Source organism: Sorex fumeus, unplaced genomic scaffold, assembly GCF_029834395.1.
Source record: "Sorex fumeus unplaced genomic scaffold, SorFum_2.1 ptg000041l, whole genome shotgun sequence".
In the NCBI taxonomy this organism is placed as follows: Eukaryota; Metazoa; Chordata; class Mammalia; order Eulipotyphla; family Soricidae; genus Sorex; species Sorex fumeus.
Window position 1 is genome coordinate 11,707,842 of NW_026606098.1, and position 20,369 is coordinate 11,728,210.

The following is a 20,369-nucleotide window of genomic DNA, read 5'->3' on the forward strand; positions in this document are numbered from 1 at the left end:
GACCTGCCGAAGGTGGGGCTTAGCCCTCCAGAACTTGTCAGCAAGGACTTCACTACACCCTACCCGGGAGTCTTTGGCCCTGGCATCACTTATGTAGACCTTCAGATTCACTTCGAAGGGTAGTTCCCAGACTCCCTACAGAGGAGACCAAGTTGTCCTCTGTCCTTTGATGGAGCGGGTCCACCATTGGCTTGGGACCTGCGGGTAGGTGGGGTTTACAAATGAAACTTTTTCATTATTATTGTTTTGGTTGGGCTGTGTACCATGTATGGAGATGCTCAGGGTTTACTTTTGGCCCTGCACTCAGGGATTCCTGCTGGTGGTACTCGGGGGCCAAATGGGATGCCGGGGATTGATATAGGTTGGCTGCATGCAAGGAAAGTTCCCTACCTGTTTTGCTGTCTCTAGCCCCAAATTTTGTGTTTTTTTGCCCAGATCAAGTATTTCTGCTTCCTAAGGACTAGCTGCAAAGCACCCCACACATGGAATCCCACCCTCACAAGGCGACCGTCAGCTGTTATGGTGAGTACTGGGGCTAAAGTTTTGGGGTTTTTATTTTGAAGAGAATACTTGGTTTCCGGGATGGGTGACGGTGTTGGGGAAGCTTTGCTGATGTGGAGGAAATAATTGACTTAGAAAGGGTCAGATCAATACTAGAGCAAGTCGGGTGCTTGCCTTGAAAGCGGACAACCCAGGTTCGATCTACGTCTGCTATTCCATATTGTCTCTGAGCCCCCCTAGGACTGAACCCTGATACCAGAGCTGCAATATTCACTGAGCACTGACAGTTGTGGTCCAAAATTGAAAACATGCACACAGACACACACACATGGACATAAACACACATAGAGGATGTGAGGGCAATGAAAGAGTCATTGTATTCAGGAGAAAACACGGATTTATGCAGCATACAAACAAGAAAAAAACAGGAAAAGGGGACTTAAGGATCCTCGTTAAATATTTGGCTCTAGAATATGTCTTTACATGAGTGTTGGATATTTACCTTAAGTGTTTTAGGCTTGATCATTGAATTGCGAATTTTCCTCCCCCCCTCCCGCCCCAAGAAGTGGTTTTATGAGCACTTCCGATCCCTTGAGTTTATATTTAACTCAAAAAGTCAAGTCTTCTGGTGATTTAGGACTTTATGTAGTCATTTATTTCCATTTCTATTTCCCCTATAACCTATATAATCTATAATCTATCATTATAGAGCAATGTTCTTTGGTTCAAAACAACAAAAAAGTTAATGGTAAACTCTTAATTTTTGTGAGTTATTTGACTCTGAAATATATTTACTGCTGGGCATTCATCATAATTACTTGACTCAGGCTTCAGTTGCCATAGTTTCTAACTCCAGAAAGCTGGATCCTATCGAGAATCTCTGGATGGACCTGGGGCAAGAAGCAAAGCTACCCTGGTTTCAAGATGGGACGGCCTAGAAGTCATAAAGCACCATCTTTTTTCCAAGCCATCAGGACCGAAATGACCTGATGCTGTGGAGTGTGGGAAGCGAAACTGGCCTGAGCACTCCATGTGGAATTTTTGATAAAATCCCAGCCAGCTTTTAACCTTAGCTCCTGAACCCCAGAGAAGTAAGTTTTGGAATGTTTATTTCTTACTGTGTATGTCGAAATAACTGCAAATATTACTAAAAAGTAAATTTTCTTGTTTGTATGTGCAAGCAGGGAAAGAGCAAAGCACACGATGCTTGTGCGAATTCGCCCTGAGAGAATTTCTCAGTATAGTTTCAGGCAGTACGTCTCCTTGAGATAATTCCCCCAAAAGAAATGCCTCTGTTGAAATGTTTGACCTCTGTAAATGATAAATCAGAATACATTCAGTCCTGGACCTCGAACCCCCTCAGATGTTCTATAATTTTGCTAATCAGTTCTGAATTAAAGGTCCACAGTTCACTGTCCATTGGCCATTAATTGTTGTGTTCTTTATGTCTTTGTTTCTCTGGAAAGACAGAGCACCAGACGTAATGTACCATGGGACCTACCAACTCAATATTATTCATTATCCATGGTTTAAAAGTAGACTCACTAGAAATTCCAGATGTCAGACACACATTATATGGTTCATAGTAAACACCCTGGATATTTGGATAATTTTGTGATACAACATTGTTTACATGTGTTGTTGTTCTTGTTTTTTGGCTTTTCGGGTCACACCTCGCAATGCACAGGAGTTACTCGTGGCTTTGCAGTCAGGAACTACTGTAGGCATTGCTCAGGGTACCATATGGGATGCCGGAGGATCGAACCTGGTCAGCCACATGCAAGGCACCTGCCTTAGCTGCTGTGCTATTGCTCCAGCCCTTTCGATGCTTTTCAGAGCTATTCCTGCACAACAGGAAAGAGTGCTGCATGAGACTCATGTGATGATTTGGGGTTACAGTAAATCATGACCAGGATGTGTCCAGGTCCAGTGGGTCACAGCTGGGATTGTATTAGAAGTTCCTCTAATACAGGGACTTCTGGCGAGGTGGGGTTAGGGCTGGTTGTACTCCTCTCCAGTGCTCATGGCTCAGGCCTTTGCATGGAGCCGCCTGCAGATCTTCAAGAAAAACAAAAGCAGGAGATAGTGACATGACCTCTGCCACACACCATCCTCAGGCAGGGGAGTGAAAAATGACGCAAGTGCAGTGACAGGAAGCACAAGCTTCCCAGGCAGATAGTTTCTGATTGTTTCAGGAAGGAGAAGGGGATGTGACTCCTGGCCTGATTAAATGACTCTCTGTTTGAGGCCACTGTTTTGTTTATTTTTTTTATTTGAATGGCCCATATTAGTGGTGTTGAAGTATCACTGCACTCGGGACTGGGGGACCATATGGGGTGCCAGGGTTCCAATGCTGATTAGAATTTTTTGAAGGTGTTGAAGGGGAGGGCCCATACCCAGTGATTCTCAGGTTATATCTGGCTCTGGACGCATCTGGCGGTGCTTGGGGAACCATAATGGACGGCGGGATCACCAGCCCTACCTGCTGTGTACAGACCCGCTGTCCTGTTACTCCACCCTGCTGCTTTGTTTTCTTTCACGTTTATTTTTGTGCCACAGCAGAGTTGCCTTGGGCTTCCTCTTGGCTCTGTGCTCCAGATTCACCCCTGATAGGCTTCAGGGGAACCCAGGTGTGCTGGTTAAGTATGGATCCTGATGGCTACAAATATCTCAGGCCCCAGGACCTGTGTTTCTCCTTTTTTGTCCTTCCCAATCTGAGAGCCTCACCTTCTCAGTCACATAGTCCCATGTTCACAAGATGTGTGTCCAGTTGTAGGCATGCGCCTGTTCCAGGGAGTTGGAGCAGAGAACCTTAGGATCGAATCACTTTTACCATCCTTGAGATGAATTTGGCATCTCCCTTATAAATGTAAGGACTGCGGGAACGCGTTCACTTACTCCTCCTTATTACACATAGTAATATTCATAATGGAAGGAAAACTTATATATGTGTGCAATGAAGGAAGCCCTACATTATGGTCTCAAGCCTTAGAATCCCAGGAACATTGATCTTAGAGACAGACTACATATATGAGGTCTGTAGGAAGGCCTTCACTCAAGCTTGGTGCTTTACTAGTAAAGTAAGTAAAGTAAAGCCCTCCCGTTGATCATCGATTTGCTCGAGCGGGCCCAGTAACGTCTCCATTGGAGACTTTGTTGTTACTGTGTCTGGCATATCGAATACTCTCAGTAGCTTGCCGGGGTGTTTTACTAACCACAGAAAAAAATCATACCCTAAAGATACCACGTAGATGTCTGACATGCGGGAAGGTCTTCACTCTACCCTGTAGCCTTATTATGCATTTGAAAAGTCAAAGTGGAGAAAAATCTTATATATGTAAATAGTGTGCAAGACATTCACTCAATCCATAACCCTTATTAGCCATATGAAAATGCATACTTGAGAGAATCTTATGTTTGTAAATGTAGCAAGGCCTTTGCATACCTCTCAAGTCTTTTAGACATCATAAAATGCACACTAGATGAGTTGATCCCTACAAAGTATCCCCTCGTTCAGAGGAGTGCCCCTCGGGAAAACAAGGTGTTTTTTTTTTGCACCAGTAGTTTTGGGGGTCGCAGAAGTGCAGCCAAGAAGGAAGCAATCCACGTAGCATGGGACAAGCTTCCAGTGACATCAGTACTATAAGGGAAAGTACTTCCTGTTTATAACCTGGGCTTAGGCTTTAGCAGTGTCTCAGCATTTGAACTTCACCTGTAGGTTAACTTGTAAATAATGGGTCTTGGTGATGGAAGTCAGGAGGAAGGTGACTAAAAAAATAAATAAATAAACATAAATAGGTTAAAAGTTCTTGAAGCAACAAAAAGCTTCAAAATTTCTTAGAGTTTTAAAAATCCTGCAATCAAATATAACAATGTTCCCTCAAATTATCTACATCTATTGATATTGCAAGTTTGTCGTCTCATCAATTTTAATCCTAGAATTTTATTAGCAGTTGGGGATTTTTCTCTTTGTTAAATTAAATGCATACATACAAAACCACCCATTCCTCTGGACAGCCAAGTTTCGCCATTGTTACAGTCATTGCTCTGATTCTGGCTTGGACCAGTGGCCCTGTTTTGAAGGGGTTTATGGCAGAGACAAACCATAAAGTTGCCGAGAATCATTTTAAATCTAAAATCAGGCAAATGTTTCTTCAGGACTTCCTGTGATTGCCTGGGCTACAACCTACAGTACTCTGGCCTTACTCCAGACTCTGAATTCAGGAATCACTGCTGCCAAGGTCAGAGGACATTAAGATATGCCTTGGGTAAGCTGATAACATGCTGTACTATCACTCTGTCCCCCCAAATAGAATATTTATAGTTGAAAAATAGAAACAGTTCATATCGTGGTCCTGTAAACAGCGTGGGTATAGGATTATTATACTATACAACACGCAAGACAAGATCGAGTGCTGGATGAAGCTCAAACAGATGTGCTGATTGGAGATTAGAGTAAATAAGCACGCAGAAGAGTCGGGGGCTAGGTCGACAGACCTGAGGCTCTGCCTTGTGCTTCTTTTGACCCAGAAGTGACCCTGGTCTCCAGGAGAGATCTCTCATGCTCGTGTCCCTATCCACCCTGCGAGAGGGTGGCTGAAGGTTTCTCCATGATGAGTTCCTTTGTCTGCCCCCATGGCATAGCCACTTACAGGGGTTTGTTCACTGGGTGTGGTAGGGGCAGCCCTGGTTGAGGCCTGCAAGGGGCACTAATACTCTTACACGCATGGGCTCAGAGTCAGTCCCTGGCCAGCCTTGTAGGAAACTTCCTGTTGGGAAGTGTTCCAGGGCTCAGTTTCCTCTCCTGTAGCCCGAGCCCAGTACTCCAGTCTGGTCAGACAGCCCAGATCCCAACTCATTTTGCGTCTGCAGGAGAGGAAGGATCTTCTGGCAGTGTCTTTCCCAGATGGGTCAGGGTTCTGGTGCTGGATAATTTCCACCGATCAGAGCATTTTCTGCTCCAGTGTTGGAACTTCTGGTCAAGGTTGGGAGATTGTGCTCCTCACTGGTGGTCACGGCTCTGACTTCTTTAGGTTTTGCATGGAGCTTATTTCAGATGCTCAGGAATTAGAGACAGGGGAAGATAGTGACACGCTGTCTGACTCAGTGTCCCCATGTCAGAGGAGAGTGACAGGATGACATGATGCAGTGACAGGAACAGACAGGCTTCCAGGTCCATCTGTTCCCAGCTATGTTAGGAGGGAGTCCTGCGATAGGGTTCCTGGCAGGGGTAACTGAACCCTGTTTCAGGCCACTTCCGTCCCTGTTTCTTTTGTTCTATTTACGTTGGATGGTGCTCAAGAAGTACTCCCAACTCAGTGCTCAGGGTCACACCTCTTTGACCTTGGGGATCGACTTGGGGATCTCGGAGATTGCATGCGATGCTGGTGATTCAAGTATAACCTCCTGGGTTTTGTTTTGTTTTGTTTTGTTTTAGGAGCTGATAGGTAGCCACACCCCATGATTCTTGGAATTATTCCTGGCTCTGCACTCCAACATTGCATCTCAGAGTTCTTGGTACACCATATGGACAGCAGGGATCGCCAGCCCTACCCGGTTTCCTGGACGCACGGTACTGTTACTCCATACTGCTGCTTTGTTATTTTTCATATTTGTTTCTGTGCCACAATGTAGATGCTCATGGCTTCCTCTTGGCTCTGTTCTCTGGATTCACCCCTGACGGTCATCAGGACCCAGGGTATGTAGGCTCTGTATGGGCCCTGGCATATGTCTCTGTGACTCTGTCCCCAGGACATGTGTTTCTCCTGTTTTGTCCTTCCCGCTCTGAAGAGTGTTGCCTGCTCAGTAACACAGTTTCATGTTCAGTTACTGCAGTGTGTGTGGTTCAGAGCATGTGTCTGTCCGTGGGAGAAAAGGATGCCTGGGGCCGTCAGTGCCATTGGGGTCACTTTTCCTGCCGAGAGATAATTTGGGAAGGCTTCAATACGGGAATTACAGGCACTTATGCATTCACATAGCTTGGAGTCACTCGCTGACATTGTTTGTCTTCGTCTCATCCCTGGAACATAAAACAGGGAATGTGGGATATGGCGTTGTGGGAGAGGGGGCGTCTCGTATTTGGTTCCAACCCAGTGTTGCTTTGTGTGGTCCTGTTGGGTTTCTGCTCAGGTGTTACCCTGTGCAGTGCTCATTGTATTTATCCCTGGAATGGCTACATGCAAGTCCAGAAACTGTCTCGATCCTGTCCAGAACCTGCAGGAACTTTCTAGAATAATGTTGTTGTAGCAGATCTGGCTCCCTGGGAGGGATTCCTGGGATCATTAGCAGAAATGGGGAAACAATTAACTTTCCTGAACTGAAAGTACCTGGTGAGAACTATGTTGTGTCTGGGCCTTTAAAACTCTGACCTGAAGTGTAGGTGAGGTCACAGAGCCCTGCCTTTCCCTGGGGACTTGCTGGTACAAATCCTGAAGCCTTTAGCCTTGACTTAGATGCTGTAGAATCTGCAGATTCATGTTCAGGGTCAGGGTTGCAGCACCCTAAGGGCAAGAGACTCTGTTGCAGACCATCCTATTCATTGGCGGTATTGATGGGACGGGGCCTTTTTGGAAGCGTGGTTCACGCAGCTGGGCGGTTTAGGCCCATGAAATTTTAATTTCAGGGTTTGTTTTAGTTGTTTTTATGTTTTTGGGGGGAATTGAGAGAGGATACACCCTACGATGCTCACTCCTGGCTCTGTGCTCACGAATCATTCCTGGTGGTGCTCTGGGATCTGGGATGCTGAGGCTTAATTGGGGTGAGGAGGGCAAGCATCTCACATGCTTTATTGTCTGTCTGATCCCAACTCTGATGTTTTTTCCAGATGAGGAATTTATACTCAAGTTCAGTTACAACAAATGTTCTATGCTTCATCTCTCCCTGACTGGGCGATCCCTGGATACTGGCTCTTGGTGGATGAGTGGAGCAGGTCAAGGGTTTATTTTTTCTTTTTCTTGAAGGAAGATGCTCCTATTGTGGGTAGAGGGAGCTTTGTTCAGGGGTCACTCCTGGCTTGCTGGGAAGAAATTTACTTCGAAAGGGCCAGAGATATGGTACAGCAAGTAGGGTGCTTTCGTTGCATGCAGCTAACACAGATTTGATCAGCTGCATCCCAGTAAACCTCAGACATTCCAGGACAGATCAATGAATGCAGAGCTAGGAGTACTCCTGACACTGTTGGTTCTGGCTCAGACAGACACACACACACACACACACACACACACACACACACACAGGAAATATCTGACAGCAGAGAAAGATGTGTGCTTCTGGAGCACACAAAGCTGGGAAACAGGGTTTTAAGGACCCACTGTTTGACTCTTGAAATCTTTTATGCTACAAATTGTCATCGTACATGGATTTTTTCCCCTCTGATTGGATAGAGTTTACTGTTTGTCGTTGCTGTATTTTTGGGGCACACCCTACAGTACTCAGGCCTTACTCCTGCTCTGACCTCAGGGATCACGGCTGTTGGGGTCCGTTGACAGTCGGGTGCCTGAGTAGAGGACTTGGTCAGTCCATTGCAAGCTGATCATACCTGCTGTGTCATCACCCAGTCCTCCAAGACAGGATATTTATTATAGTTCAATGGTAGACACACATCAAGTTCTTTAGTCAACGGCCTGCATAGTAAGATGATTTTGCTGTAAAACATGCTGTGTGTGTGGTTTTCAAGTATACTCCTGCACATCAGGATCGAGTGCTGGATGAGGTTCATGCCAGTGTGCTGATTCAGGGTAGCTGTATGTCAGCACCAGACGAACAAGGGTCCTGCGGGATGCGCTGGAGCCTTGATTTTAGCTGCGCAGGGTCCAGGAATGACCCTGATCCTCAGGAGAGAGCACCCAGTCTCGTGTCCCTGTCCTGCCCTGCGGGAGAGAGAATGAAGTTTTGTCCATGCTGAGAGCCTGTGGCTACTCCCATGGCAAAGCCACTTTCAGGCGTTTGGTCAGCTTGATTGTCGGCCTACAGGGGGTGCTGATGCCCTGCGCAACTGGGCTCAGAGTCAGCTCCTGGATGAGGCTGTGGCGACCTTCCTCTGGGGCCTAGGGAGGAGTCCCAGGGCTGAGTCAGACACTGAGCCCAGGGCTCCTCTCTCCACAGGCATCCCGGATCCCGAGCTGCTTTTCCTAAGTAGGAGAGGAAGGAGCATCGGGCAGTGTTTTCCCCAGGTGGGGGCTGGTAGGTGTGTATCCAGCTGCAGTGCAGGGATTTGCAGTCAGAACCCTGGGGGCTGTGACCCTCTTTGGTGCTGACGGCTTTGACTTTTCCCCCAGATCTTTGTACTGAGCCTCCTGCTAACAGATGCTGGAGACATGGTGACGCACCGTCTACAGGTGTGGGAGAAGGACACGATGACATACTGTAGTGACAGGAGCACATTTTCAGATGGGAGCCCTCAATGTGGCTGCTGACAGGGGTGCCCAACACTCTCCTGTTTTGAGGCCACGTTTGTGTCTATTTGTTTTGTTCTGTCTTTGGCGCCATGCCCAGAGGGTGCTCCATGAGTACCCCCAGCTCACTGCTCAAGGATGCCTGGGGCCGTCAGTGTCATTGGGGTCACTTTTCCTGCCCAGAGATAATTGGGGGCGGCTTCAATACAGGAACTACAGGCACTTATGCCCTCACATATCTCTGAGTCAGTCACTTGCTGACATTGTCTGTCTCCGTCTCATCCCTAGACCATGGAACAGGGAATGTGGGATATGGCATTGGGGGAGAGGGGGCGTCTGGAGTTTTGTTCCAACCCAGTGTTGCTTTTTGTGGTCCTGTTGGGTTCCTGCTCAGGTGTTACCCTGTGCCGTGCTCATTGGATTTATCCCTGGAATGGCTGCATGCAAGTCCAGAACCTGTCTCGAACCCGACCAGAACCTGCAGGAACTTTCTAGAATAATGCTGTTGTAGCAGATCTGGCTCCCTGTGAGGGATTCCTGGGATCATTAGCAGAGATGGGGAAACAATGAACTTTCCCCACCCTATGTGGTGTCTGGCCCTTTAAGACTCTGACCAGAAGTGTAGGTGAGGTCACAGAGCCCCGCCTTTCCCTGGGGTCTTTGTGGGCGGAGCCATCTCCACCCTGTTTGTTGCCTGGTGAGGTGCGGGGGTGGGGCGGGAAGGGGGCGGCCAGGGCGCGGGGGCGTCAGATAGGGCCAGTTTCCTCGCTGGCCATGGACTGAGAGTGAGTGGTCGGTCTGGGAGCAGCCCTGAGCCTCCGCCGTCTCCCCACCACGGGACGCCCCCAGCGCCCGCCTTTTCGAGGGGTTTGTCTGTCTGCTCATTTCTATTTTAGCGCATCGCATCAAGGGGAGGGTGTTTTTTTATTTTGGAGGCGCATGAGGAGGGGGCCTCGGTCCCGGGCAGGTGGGCTGCCAAGTAAGCTGGAAGGTTCGAGAGCGAAAGGCGTTCGGAAAGTGTCAGGAAGAACGGAAATCAGGACGACCAGAAGAGCAAGAGTTTCCTTCTCAGGTTTGTTTTTCATTGTGTGTCCTGGTCGCCCTGGCCCGGGCGGCCCCATGGGGTCGGGGACACGAGACCCTCGCCCTCCCCTCCAACCCATCGCTCTGGCCCCCAACCTGGAGAGGAACGTGTCGGAGCTCGAGGGAGCCCCAGCTTGCCCGCAAGTCTCATGGCCCTTGCGGGACCACCACAGCTTTGGCTCTGCGCCAGGGACCCTCGGAGCCCGGGGGTCTCACCAGGGGTGGGGCGTGGGGACATCTCGAGAATGGCCCTCGGCTGCCTACCTACATCCCCCACTTTCCAGGCCGACTGTCGTGTCTAGGCGGGTTGAGAAGGAGTCAGAGATAAGGGGTTTCCCTCGGCAAGGGGACCTGGGGGCTCATTCTTTGGCCTTTTGTGGGAGAGGGATGGGGCCTCACCTGGAGTCTTCAGGGGGGGTCTCCTGAACCTTCCCTGAGAAATCGGCCCTGGCATTGTTCGGTGTACCCCGTACCCTGGTGAGCAGCACCCCGCTGCCTGGTGGGGGGAGGAGGGCGCTGGGTGCGTTTCTCCTGGGCTTGGGGCTCAAGAACCTTGGGCCCAGCGTTTGCTTGTCACTTGTTGCTGGTTCAGCCATCAGGCTCGGAGGGCTTTTTCTTTTCCTTTCTTTTTTCCCCTTTGTTTTCTGTTTGCTTTTAGGTCCACGCCCTGTGATGCTCATGGGGTTATTTCTGGCTCTGCACTCTGATCACTCTGGGTGCTGTTCAGGGGACCCTATGAGATCAGGATCACGATCACGACCATCGGGTCGTTGGTCGATTGCCTCGAGCAGGCCCCAGTAACGTCTCCTTCATCCTAGCCCTGAGATGTTTTTAAAAAGTGATTAAAGGTTCTTTCAGGGTTAGGAGAATGAGACCCATCTTATGAGATGCTGGGCAATAAATCCAGGTTGTGTGCCTGCACGTCGGATGCTTCTGGTGCCATTTCTCCTACCCCAGTGTGCAGAGTTTGCAGAGGAGTCAGGGCTGAGGGCTGGCAGGAGGCGGGGTGGGGGAGCATCGGAGCTGGGCCAGAGAGGGTCCTTCAAACAAAAGTGCAGTCCTAGCAGGAAGTAGCTGAGGCACTTGGAGGCTGTGTCCCAAGGCCTCATACTGCATTCTAGGATCTCCATCGGCCACCGCACCTTTATTTATTTTTTTGAATTCTGTGGTTTGGGGGTACAGCTCGCAGTGTTCATGGGTTACTCCTCCTGCCTCTTCACTCAGGCCCCCAGGAAAACCCTTGGCCCTGACGCCTGTGTTACCAGCCTGGCTGCACAGCCTGTGGGATCGCGGTGCCTGCAAAACACCTTTTGCCTTTTTGAGTAAGTAGTGAATGAGTGAACCCATAACAAAGCTAGTTGGGGCCTGACTACTAGTACAGTGGGGACTTTCTTAATGTGCACTCGGCCGACCTGGTTCAGTAACCTGCGTCACATATGTGTCCCAAACGTCACTGAGTCTGGTCAGAAAGCAAAACCTGACCATCTTGTGTGCATTGCCATGGTATTCACACCCATGGTCCAATCAGATCTTTGGTTTGCTGTGGGCCTGTTTGGATTGTGAGAACCATAGCGATATTCTCCACCCACACTGCCTCATTCATTTCTTTCCACAAATTCTTACATCTTCGGTTGCGTTTCATTGCATAACTCAAACCGCAGATTCAGGTTTTGGCATCGCAGCAATTTGATTTGAGAATGGAGTCACTGAGTATGAGTCAGCTGGTAAAATTTCCACATTAGGGTCAGATAGTATGCTGGCAGGGGATCAAGTATGTGAGTTCGAAGGTGGATGACAAGGCACTGCAGAGAGGAAATCTAGAGTCTAATGCTTGTTGTAGAGGCCCTGCCTTAGCTTCACTGGGAGGTGAAATCACTGCTCAAAACCTTAAGAAATTCCTATTTTTTCTTTTGAACAAGAGTTTTATTTCTATTTCTTTCATTTGATCGAAACTGGTAATTGTTTCAAAATAACTAGCTTGGGGGTGGAGCGATAGATCAGTGGGTATAGACTTGGTTCTTACGCGACCGGCCCGGGTTTTATTCCTGGCGTCCCTTTTGGTCCCCTGGGGATCACCACGAGTCATTCCTCAGTGCCGAGACAGGAGTAACCCCTGTGCTTCACCAGGTGTGACCCAAAAAGCCAACAATGAAAAAAGAAAACCAGTTTGAGGGCACTAGTGTCAGTGCGGTGAGGATGAGAAAGGTTTGCATCCATTTGCTCCCCTACAGACCCTCCAGGAGTGATCCCTGAGCACAGCGTGGTGTGTCTCTAAAGAATACAAACTTCAAAATAAAAGAACCAAAAACAGTATTGATCCTGAGAGCCATCCATTTTGGTGAGATGTTTTCAATGGCTCCTGTGGCTCGTCGTGTCTGTAGGGATGCAGGGTTGCCTTCACTCCATGCATCAGACGCTCCACACTGAGCCAGGCTATGCCGTGCGGGCGAGATACTCTTGGGAGATTGCCGGGCTCTCCGAGAGGGGCGGAGGAATCGAACTCAGGTCGGCCATGTTGGCTGCGTGCAAGGCAAACGCCCTACCGCTGTGCTCTCTCTCTCTACCGCCTTCTGCAAAGGGAGTTATTTCCACGTGTGTCTGTTTATTGAGTTAAAAAAAATAAAACACTGAACATATGGGACTTTCCTAGTGCATTATTTACGAGGGACAAGGTCAGTGGCTCAGGCCTCCGTTAGTCTCGTGGCTAAAGTAAAAAGTGGCGGCCCCTCGTAGAAGGGCCAAATTTTTGGCAGGACACAAGCATCCTCCCGTTAGCATCCCAGAACTCTCCGTCTCCACGTTGTTAGTAGCGGGACCATTCGGACCTGGGAGGCGCTTTCATGCTTGCTTTCTCACTGGGTTCCTGACATCCAAGCAGTTCCTGGGGTGCAGTAGAGGCTTCAGAGTGATGCGGAGCTTAGGGCGGTGCTGTGGGGTCTGTACACAGTGCAGGGCTCATGGGATTGAGTGTGTCCTTGTTGCATTTTGGCATGGGGCTGAGCACTGGGGCTACTGTCCTTGGGGGTGCGGAACCCACCAAGGGCTAGGGGCTCGAGTGGCCAACACTCCCAACATGGGACTTGCTGGTACAAATCCTGAAGCCTTTAGCCTTGACACAGATGCTAGAGAACCTGCAGATTCATGTTCAGGGTCAGGGCTGCAGCCCCCTAAGGGCAGGAGACTCTGTTGCAGACCGTCCTATTCATTGGCGGTTGTGATGGGGCGGGGCCTTTTTGGAAGCGTGGTTCACGCAGGTGGGCGGTTTAGGCCAATGAAATTTTTATTTCGGGGTTTGTTTTAGTTGTTTTTATGTTTTTGTGGGGAATGTGAGAGAGGACATACCCTAAGATGGTCACTCCTGGCTCTGTGCTCACGAATCATTCCTGGTGGTTCTCTGGGATCTGGGATGCTGAGGCTTGATTGGGGTGAGGAGGGCAAGCATGTGACCTGCTTTACTGTCTGTCTGATCCCAACATTGATGTTTTTTCCAGATGAGGAATTTAGACTCATCTTCAGTTACGAAAAATCCTCTATGCTTCATCTCTCCCTGACTGGGCATTCCCTGGATACTGGCTCTTGGGTTGAGTACAGCAGGTCAAGGATTTAATTTTTCTTCTTCATGAAGGAAGATGCTCTTATTGTGGGGAGAGGGAGCTTTGCTCAGGGGTCACTCCTGGCTTGCTGGGACGAAATTTACTTCGGAAGGGCCAGAGGTATGGTACAGCAAGTAGGGTGCTTGACTTGCATACAGCTAACACAGATTTGATCAGCTGCATCCCAGTAAACCTCAAACATTCCAGGACATATCCCTGAATGCGGAGCTAGGAGTACTCCTGACACTGTTTGTTCTGGCTCAGACACACACACACACACACACACACACACACACATACATACGAAACATCTGACAGCAGAGAAAGAAGTGTACTGAATCTGTTGCATGTATCGGAAACGCCCTGCCCACTGGTCTCTCTGTCTGGCCCCTGCTGGCAGTTCAAACCTTCTAATTTGCAGCCTGTGCGTCCAGTTCAGGGTCATATCGGAGTACCTATTTGTCAGCAGCCCTGTCATGGCTTCTACCAGCTGAACCTCATCCCTGCCCCTTCATTCCTGTCTGTGTCCTCACAAGGTTCAAAGAATTGATAAAATCTTAGAATTCCTGGGAGTGCATAGCCAGGAGTAATATGTGATTATGAAAAAAAGCTAACCAAATAGTATAATTTTACCTGATTCTGAAGGTTTTGGGGGCAGTCCTGAAACATGTTTTCTGAGTCCTACAGGGATACATGTCCTCACATGGTTTTGCATCACTTGCTGTATATCAAGGCTCCTTTTCTCATCCTTAGAACAGGGGATGGGGTGTAGGAGCCCATCAGGGTGATGTGGTTAACCTGGATCAGCACCTACACGGCAGATGCTTTTCCTGTTGCTATAGTGTACCTGGCCTGCAACTTCATTCATCATTATGGTTCTTTTTGTTGTTGTTCAGTTTTGACTTGATTCAGAGCCTACACCAATCAGTGTTCATGGATTACTCATGGCTGTGCATTCAGGAACTTGTCATGGCAGTGCTCCTGGCTTATATGGTTACCAGGGGTCAATCCCATCTGTCTGTGTCACCAGGTGCCTGCCCTGCTGGACTATCAGTCTAAACACGTGTTCATTAATTTTTTTAGGTCCTCACCCCATCAGGTGCTGTTGTATTTCCCATCAAGTGCTGTTGTATTTCGGTGCTTGAAGTCACTTCTAGTGCTTTTTTGGGGGACTTTAGAATTATTCAATTTCAGATGAAATGAAAACCAGGGACTTGTGTGTCACTAATAACTACCAATTTGGGGCATATGAGAAGTGGAGTTTCTGTTCAAGACTTTTCAGGAATTTGCCTGATTTTTTTGGAGATACATGGGGCAGTGTCTCCTGATCCCGTGCCTGGCTGGCCTCGCCGGGGCCCCTTGGAAGGGAGCGGGTTGAGTTTCCCTTCCCGCCCCGACCAGGACTCCTGCAGCCGAAGAACTCCAGAACCAGCCACCACATGCTGAGACCACTCTCCACACGCATGAAGGTACCAGCAAGGAAAAAGGCATGCGTGTCCCAGGGCTGAGATCTCCAAGTCTGCTCAGATCGGGGCTGAGCATCCTCCATGCAGATCCTCCAAATTCCAGTAGGCAGGGGTCACACCCACCAACTGGCTCCCTGGCGCCATGTAATCCCATCAACGGCCAAGACTCAGAGACTATAAAACCCAGCTCCCAGAAGCTCGCAGCCGCAGTCGCGGCCGCCCCACATCTTAATCTCTCATTGCTACTTTGGACAAACTGGCAGGCTACCGAATGTAATCTGCCCACACAGCAGAGTCTGGCAAACTCCCCATGGCGTACCCAATATGCCAAATACCAGTAACAAAGATTGGTCTCATTTTCCTAAACCTGAAGGAGCCTTGGATATAGCACTTTTTAAAAAATCTCAGGGCTAGGACGAAGGAGATGTTACTGTGGCCTGGTCGAGGCAATCGCCGAACAACATGGGGTTGGCCCGTGACATTTTTCTTGGCACTAATGATTACCCTGTTTTTGTGTGGACAGGGCTTTTCTGAGTGAAACCTGCTGTGATCTCATGGTTGGAAGGAGGAGCCCTGAGGCCGGGGAGGAGAGATGTGCATGCAGGTGAGTGTCGGAGGACCCTCCCTAGCTTGGGCCCTGGGCAGTGTGTGGTTGCCCTGAGTGTGAGTGAAATGCACTGCTGATCATGGGCCCATGATTTTTTTCCTGGCAGCTTTCAAAGGTTACTTTTGTTGGTACTCACTTGTATAAGATACTGTCAATTTCATGCAAGGAAAATGCCCTATCTGCTGCTCTCTGTAATACACTAAGAAATATCTTTTGGTTTTCTGTTTAAATAGTGATTGTATGAGTCTGTAACAATGCTGATTTGAGACAGAAAGATAGTACAGCAGAAAGGATAGTTGCCTTGCGTGTGGCAAACCCAGGTTGAATTCCTGGCATTCCTTATGGTCACGTTTCACTATGACCGCTTAAGAAACAACTCAGAAGCTATTTTGTGTATTCCCAATCTGCTCCCAGCATTCCGCACAATGGACCTCATTCAACTATGTTTCATTACCAATTTTTTTCATTTTGTTTTGTTTTGATTCCAGAAGATAAATTGCAGCTTCAGAGGTTTTCTGTCCAGCTTTTTGATTTGGGAAATGAGACACTGAATACAAGTGAGTTTTTAAAATACGCATGTTGAATAAAAATCTAATATTGGCAGGATATTTCAAAGGAACAAGAATGCGACTTGAAAAATGGCATTCTGACCAGTGCAGGGAGGAACTTTGGAGCCTAATGCTGGGAGTAGAGGGTCTGTAGTCTCACAAGGTGCTATAATCAGTCATTTTCAAATCAAGGAATGTAACTATTACTATTATGTTTATTATTTCTTGCTTTATCATTCACACACAGTCATGCTGATAAGTTACTTCTGGCTTGGCACTCAGGAATTATTCCTGGTAGTCATTGTTCACGTGTGTAAATGATAAAGTAGGACCCGTGTGGGGGAAGACTGTGAAGGCAGATTTTGTCTTGTTGCAGGACGGCTGGCCTCCCTTGAGCACCGGCACCTCCCAGTCTCCGCACTGTGAGATACGGTCCCCACCAGCTGGGGTGGGGTGCTTTTGTGCTTGATTTTCTTGTGTTCCCCAATATCCAGTTGGTTCCTGGGTTATGATGGAGTCTTTTGGGGCTCTGGAGCTTTGGGGGGCATAGGGGCGTGTGGTAGGATGCAGGAGTCGCAGGTGTGGGTGTGTGATCCTGGAGGGTGCTTTGGCCGCTGCCCCTTTAACTGCATGTTGGGGCAGCCGCAATTGGGTGCAGGGCTGATTGCGGGGGCTGTGGGCTTTGAGGTGCGGGTCCTGCTGAGGGCTCGGCCTTGGCCCTCTGGACCCTCCCATCTGACCCAGGTTGGGACCCGCCACAGTTTCCCTGCTGTAGAATCTCCAGATTCACTTTGAGGGGCAGAGCCTCAGGCCCCCTGGTAGCCTAGAGACCCTGTTGCCGTCTGGCTGTTTCATTGGCTGCCCTCATGGGTCAGCCCAGGGTGGTGGATCTGCAGGTGGCTGGGGTTTGCCAATAATAGTTTCCTTCAGCCTTTCAGCTCTTTCATTTTGGAACTCAGTCACCAAGTATGAGTGAGCTGGTAATATTTGCAGGTTTTGAATCAATATTGTTATGCCAATGAATAAGGTCAGTGGACCAGCACGTTATTTTTAAGATAGAGGGCTGGGCGTGGCCAGGAGGAAATCCAGAGTCTAATATTTGGAGTAGTCCTTACCTTCACTGAATGATGACATCACTGCTCAAAACCTGAAGAAATTTGTAATATGTTTCACATGAATGCCATGATTTTTTCATTTGATCGAAAGTATCTACAAATGGTAATAATTGAAAAGAGCTGATCTTTAAACTGCTCTATCCCCAAAGCTCCATATGGTTCCCAGAGACCCACCGGGAGTAATCCCTGGGTATTGCATGGTGTGCCCCTGCCCAGAAATGAAAACAAACTCAAAAACAGAAAAAGCCATTTATCCTGCACAGAATCCACCTGTGGTGAGATGTTTTCAATGGCCCCTGTGGTCAGTCTCAGCAGTGTGGGATGCATCGTTGCCTTCACAAATGCATCGCAGGCACCTCGCTGAGCTAGAACCGAACCCACGGTTTGGTGTCTTTTATTTTCTCTTGAAACTTGTGCATCAGTTTTCCACAGAGGGAGTTATTTGTTCATTGAGTTGAAAAAAAATTTAAACAAATTAATGACCCCCTCATTCATCAATTTTGCATGTGCGTCTTACAGAAACATTAGTTTATTCCCTGGTAATGCCATTCACATTTCGAGAATTGCGTTGGTGTGGTGCAAATGTTAGGAACCAACCTGCAGTTCTGAATGTCTTTTTCCATGGAGACTCTAAAGTCATAGGGCAATAATTGGAATCCTCTGCTCTTTGACAGGGAAGCAGCCAGCCTGAGTGGAATGTCTCTGATCCTGGGCACTGTGAAAATGTCTCGAGTGAGCATTTGTGTCCTCAGCCCCATGGGGATGCCAAAACACGCAGGATGGCCCCTGAGGGTGATCCAAATGGAGAGAGCGACCTCACTCTGAAGAAGCCCTCCTCTGGGAAAAGGTCCATACAGTCTGTTGTTCTCAGTCCACAGACACAAACTCCAATACTGGAACAGACCCTAGAATGTGGGAGAGGAGCACTGTTTGTAGTGAGTCCCTCACACCGGAAAGCCCATAAGCAAAGTCACCATGGACTGACCCTGTCTAAGAGTAAGCAGTGTGGGGGAGCTTCCTCGTGTTCCCAGGACTGTGATGTTCCCTTAGAAATCCACAGTGGACAGAATCCCCAGGAGTGTCAGCAGCAAGGGCATGGCTTGAGTCCAGCATCATCCCAATGTGCTGACATGAACATCCACACAGGAAGGAAACCACATACACATAAGGACTGTGCAAAGGCCTTCACTCGACCCTCTGACCCATTTAAACTTTGGAGAATTCATACGGGAGAGAAACCATATGTGTGTGAGCAATGTGGCAAGGTCTCTGCTTACTCCTCACACCTTTCTAGACACAGGAAAATTCACAGTGGAGAGAAACCTCATAAATATAAGGCATGTGAAAAGGCCTTCACTCGATCCTTGACCCCCACTGGGCATATGCAAACTCAAACTGAAGAGGAGCCTTATATGTGTAAGGAATGTGGGAATGCCTTTGGTATTCCTCCAGCCTTACTCGTCATGTGAGAATTCACACTGGAGAGAAACCTTATGTTTGTAAGGAATTTGGGAAGGCTTGCACTGTGTCCTCATGCCTTACTGATCATATGAGAATTCACTTTGGACAGAATCCTTATGTATATAAGAAATGTGGGAAGACCTTTGCGATTTCTTCAAACCTAACTGTTCATATGAGAATTCACACTGGAGAGAAACCTCATGTTTGTAAGGCATGTGTGGAAAGTCCTTCATTCTATCCTCAGCCCTTACTCGGCATATGAAACTCATAATGGAGAGAAATCTTATGTATGTAAGGTATGTGGGAAGGCCTTTGGTTATTCTTCAAGCCTTCCTAGTCGTATGAGAAATCACACTGGAGAGAAACCTTATGTTTGTAAGAAATGTGGGAAGGCCTATGTTTTTTCCTCAAAACTTACTGGTCATATTAGAATTCACACTGGAGAGAAACCTTATGTTTGTAAGGAATGTGGGAAGGCCTATGTTTTTTTCCGCAAACCTTACTGGTCATATTAGAACTTACACTGGAGAGAAACCTTATGTTTGTAAGGAATGTAGGAAGGCCTATGTTTTTTCCGCATACCTTACTGGTCATATTAGAATTTACACTGGAGAGAAACCTTATGTTTGTAAGGAATGTGGGAAGGTCTTCCATCTGCCCTCAGGCCTTACTACACATAGAGCAGTTCACACTGGAGTGAAATCTCATGTACGTCAAGAATGTGGGAAGGCCTTTGTGTTTCTTTGTAGTCTTAGGAAACATCATCAAATTCACATTAGATAATTCAGTCCCCTAATAACAATTTTCAACATCAAAACAGGCCCCTTCGATAAAGCCTGTTTTGTTTGGACCATGATATAAGGTGCTACAAAAGTGCAGCCAGGAAAGAAATAATCCTGGTGGTGTGTAACAAACTTTCTGTGATGTCAGATTTTCGTATCTTGTGAAAATCAGTAGGAATGTTTAAAGCTTTGTTTTTCCCATCTTTTTTTTTTTTCCCATCTTTTTGTTTCTTTGTGTAAGAATAAAGGATTGATATTTTTGAAAGTGTCATCTTAGGCAAATGGCCCCAGCAATGTTCTTTAATGGAGTGCAATGAAGACAGTTTATTTTTAATGTTTAAAACTTTGTTTTTCCCATATTTTTGGTTCTTACCCAGAAAACTTAGGGATTACTCCGGGTGGTGCTCTAGGACCCTGTTAAATATGGTGCAAGACAAAATTCCTACCTGCTATCCTATCTCATTGACCCCTATTGGAAACAGTTTAAATGAACGTTACTGAGTGTAGAAAGACATTTGAAAGGGTAGAAGGGGCCCTTGAATCAAATGTCTGACAAATGCTGGGAATATGGATCAGCTCCCCACATTCCAGCAGGCCGTTCTGTTTACCTGTGATTACTTACAAGGATGGTCATGTTCCTGGATCCCCCCCAATCAGTTCAATAATATTTCAGAAAAAAGTAAGTGTTGAATTTGGAATTAGCAAAGTCCCATCAATCTAGTAGTCACCAGAACGATCAAAAGGATTCTGATCTGCTTATAGGTCATAAAAGGCTCCAAACTGACCAATATGGTTTACTGCCCATTAACCTCCATTCTCA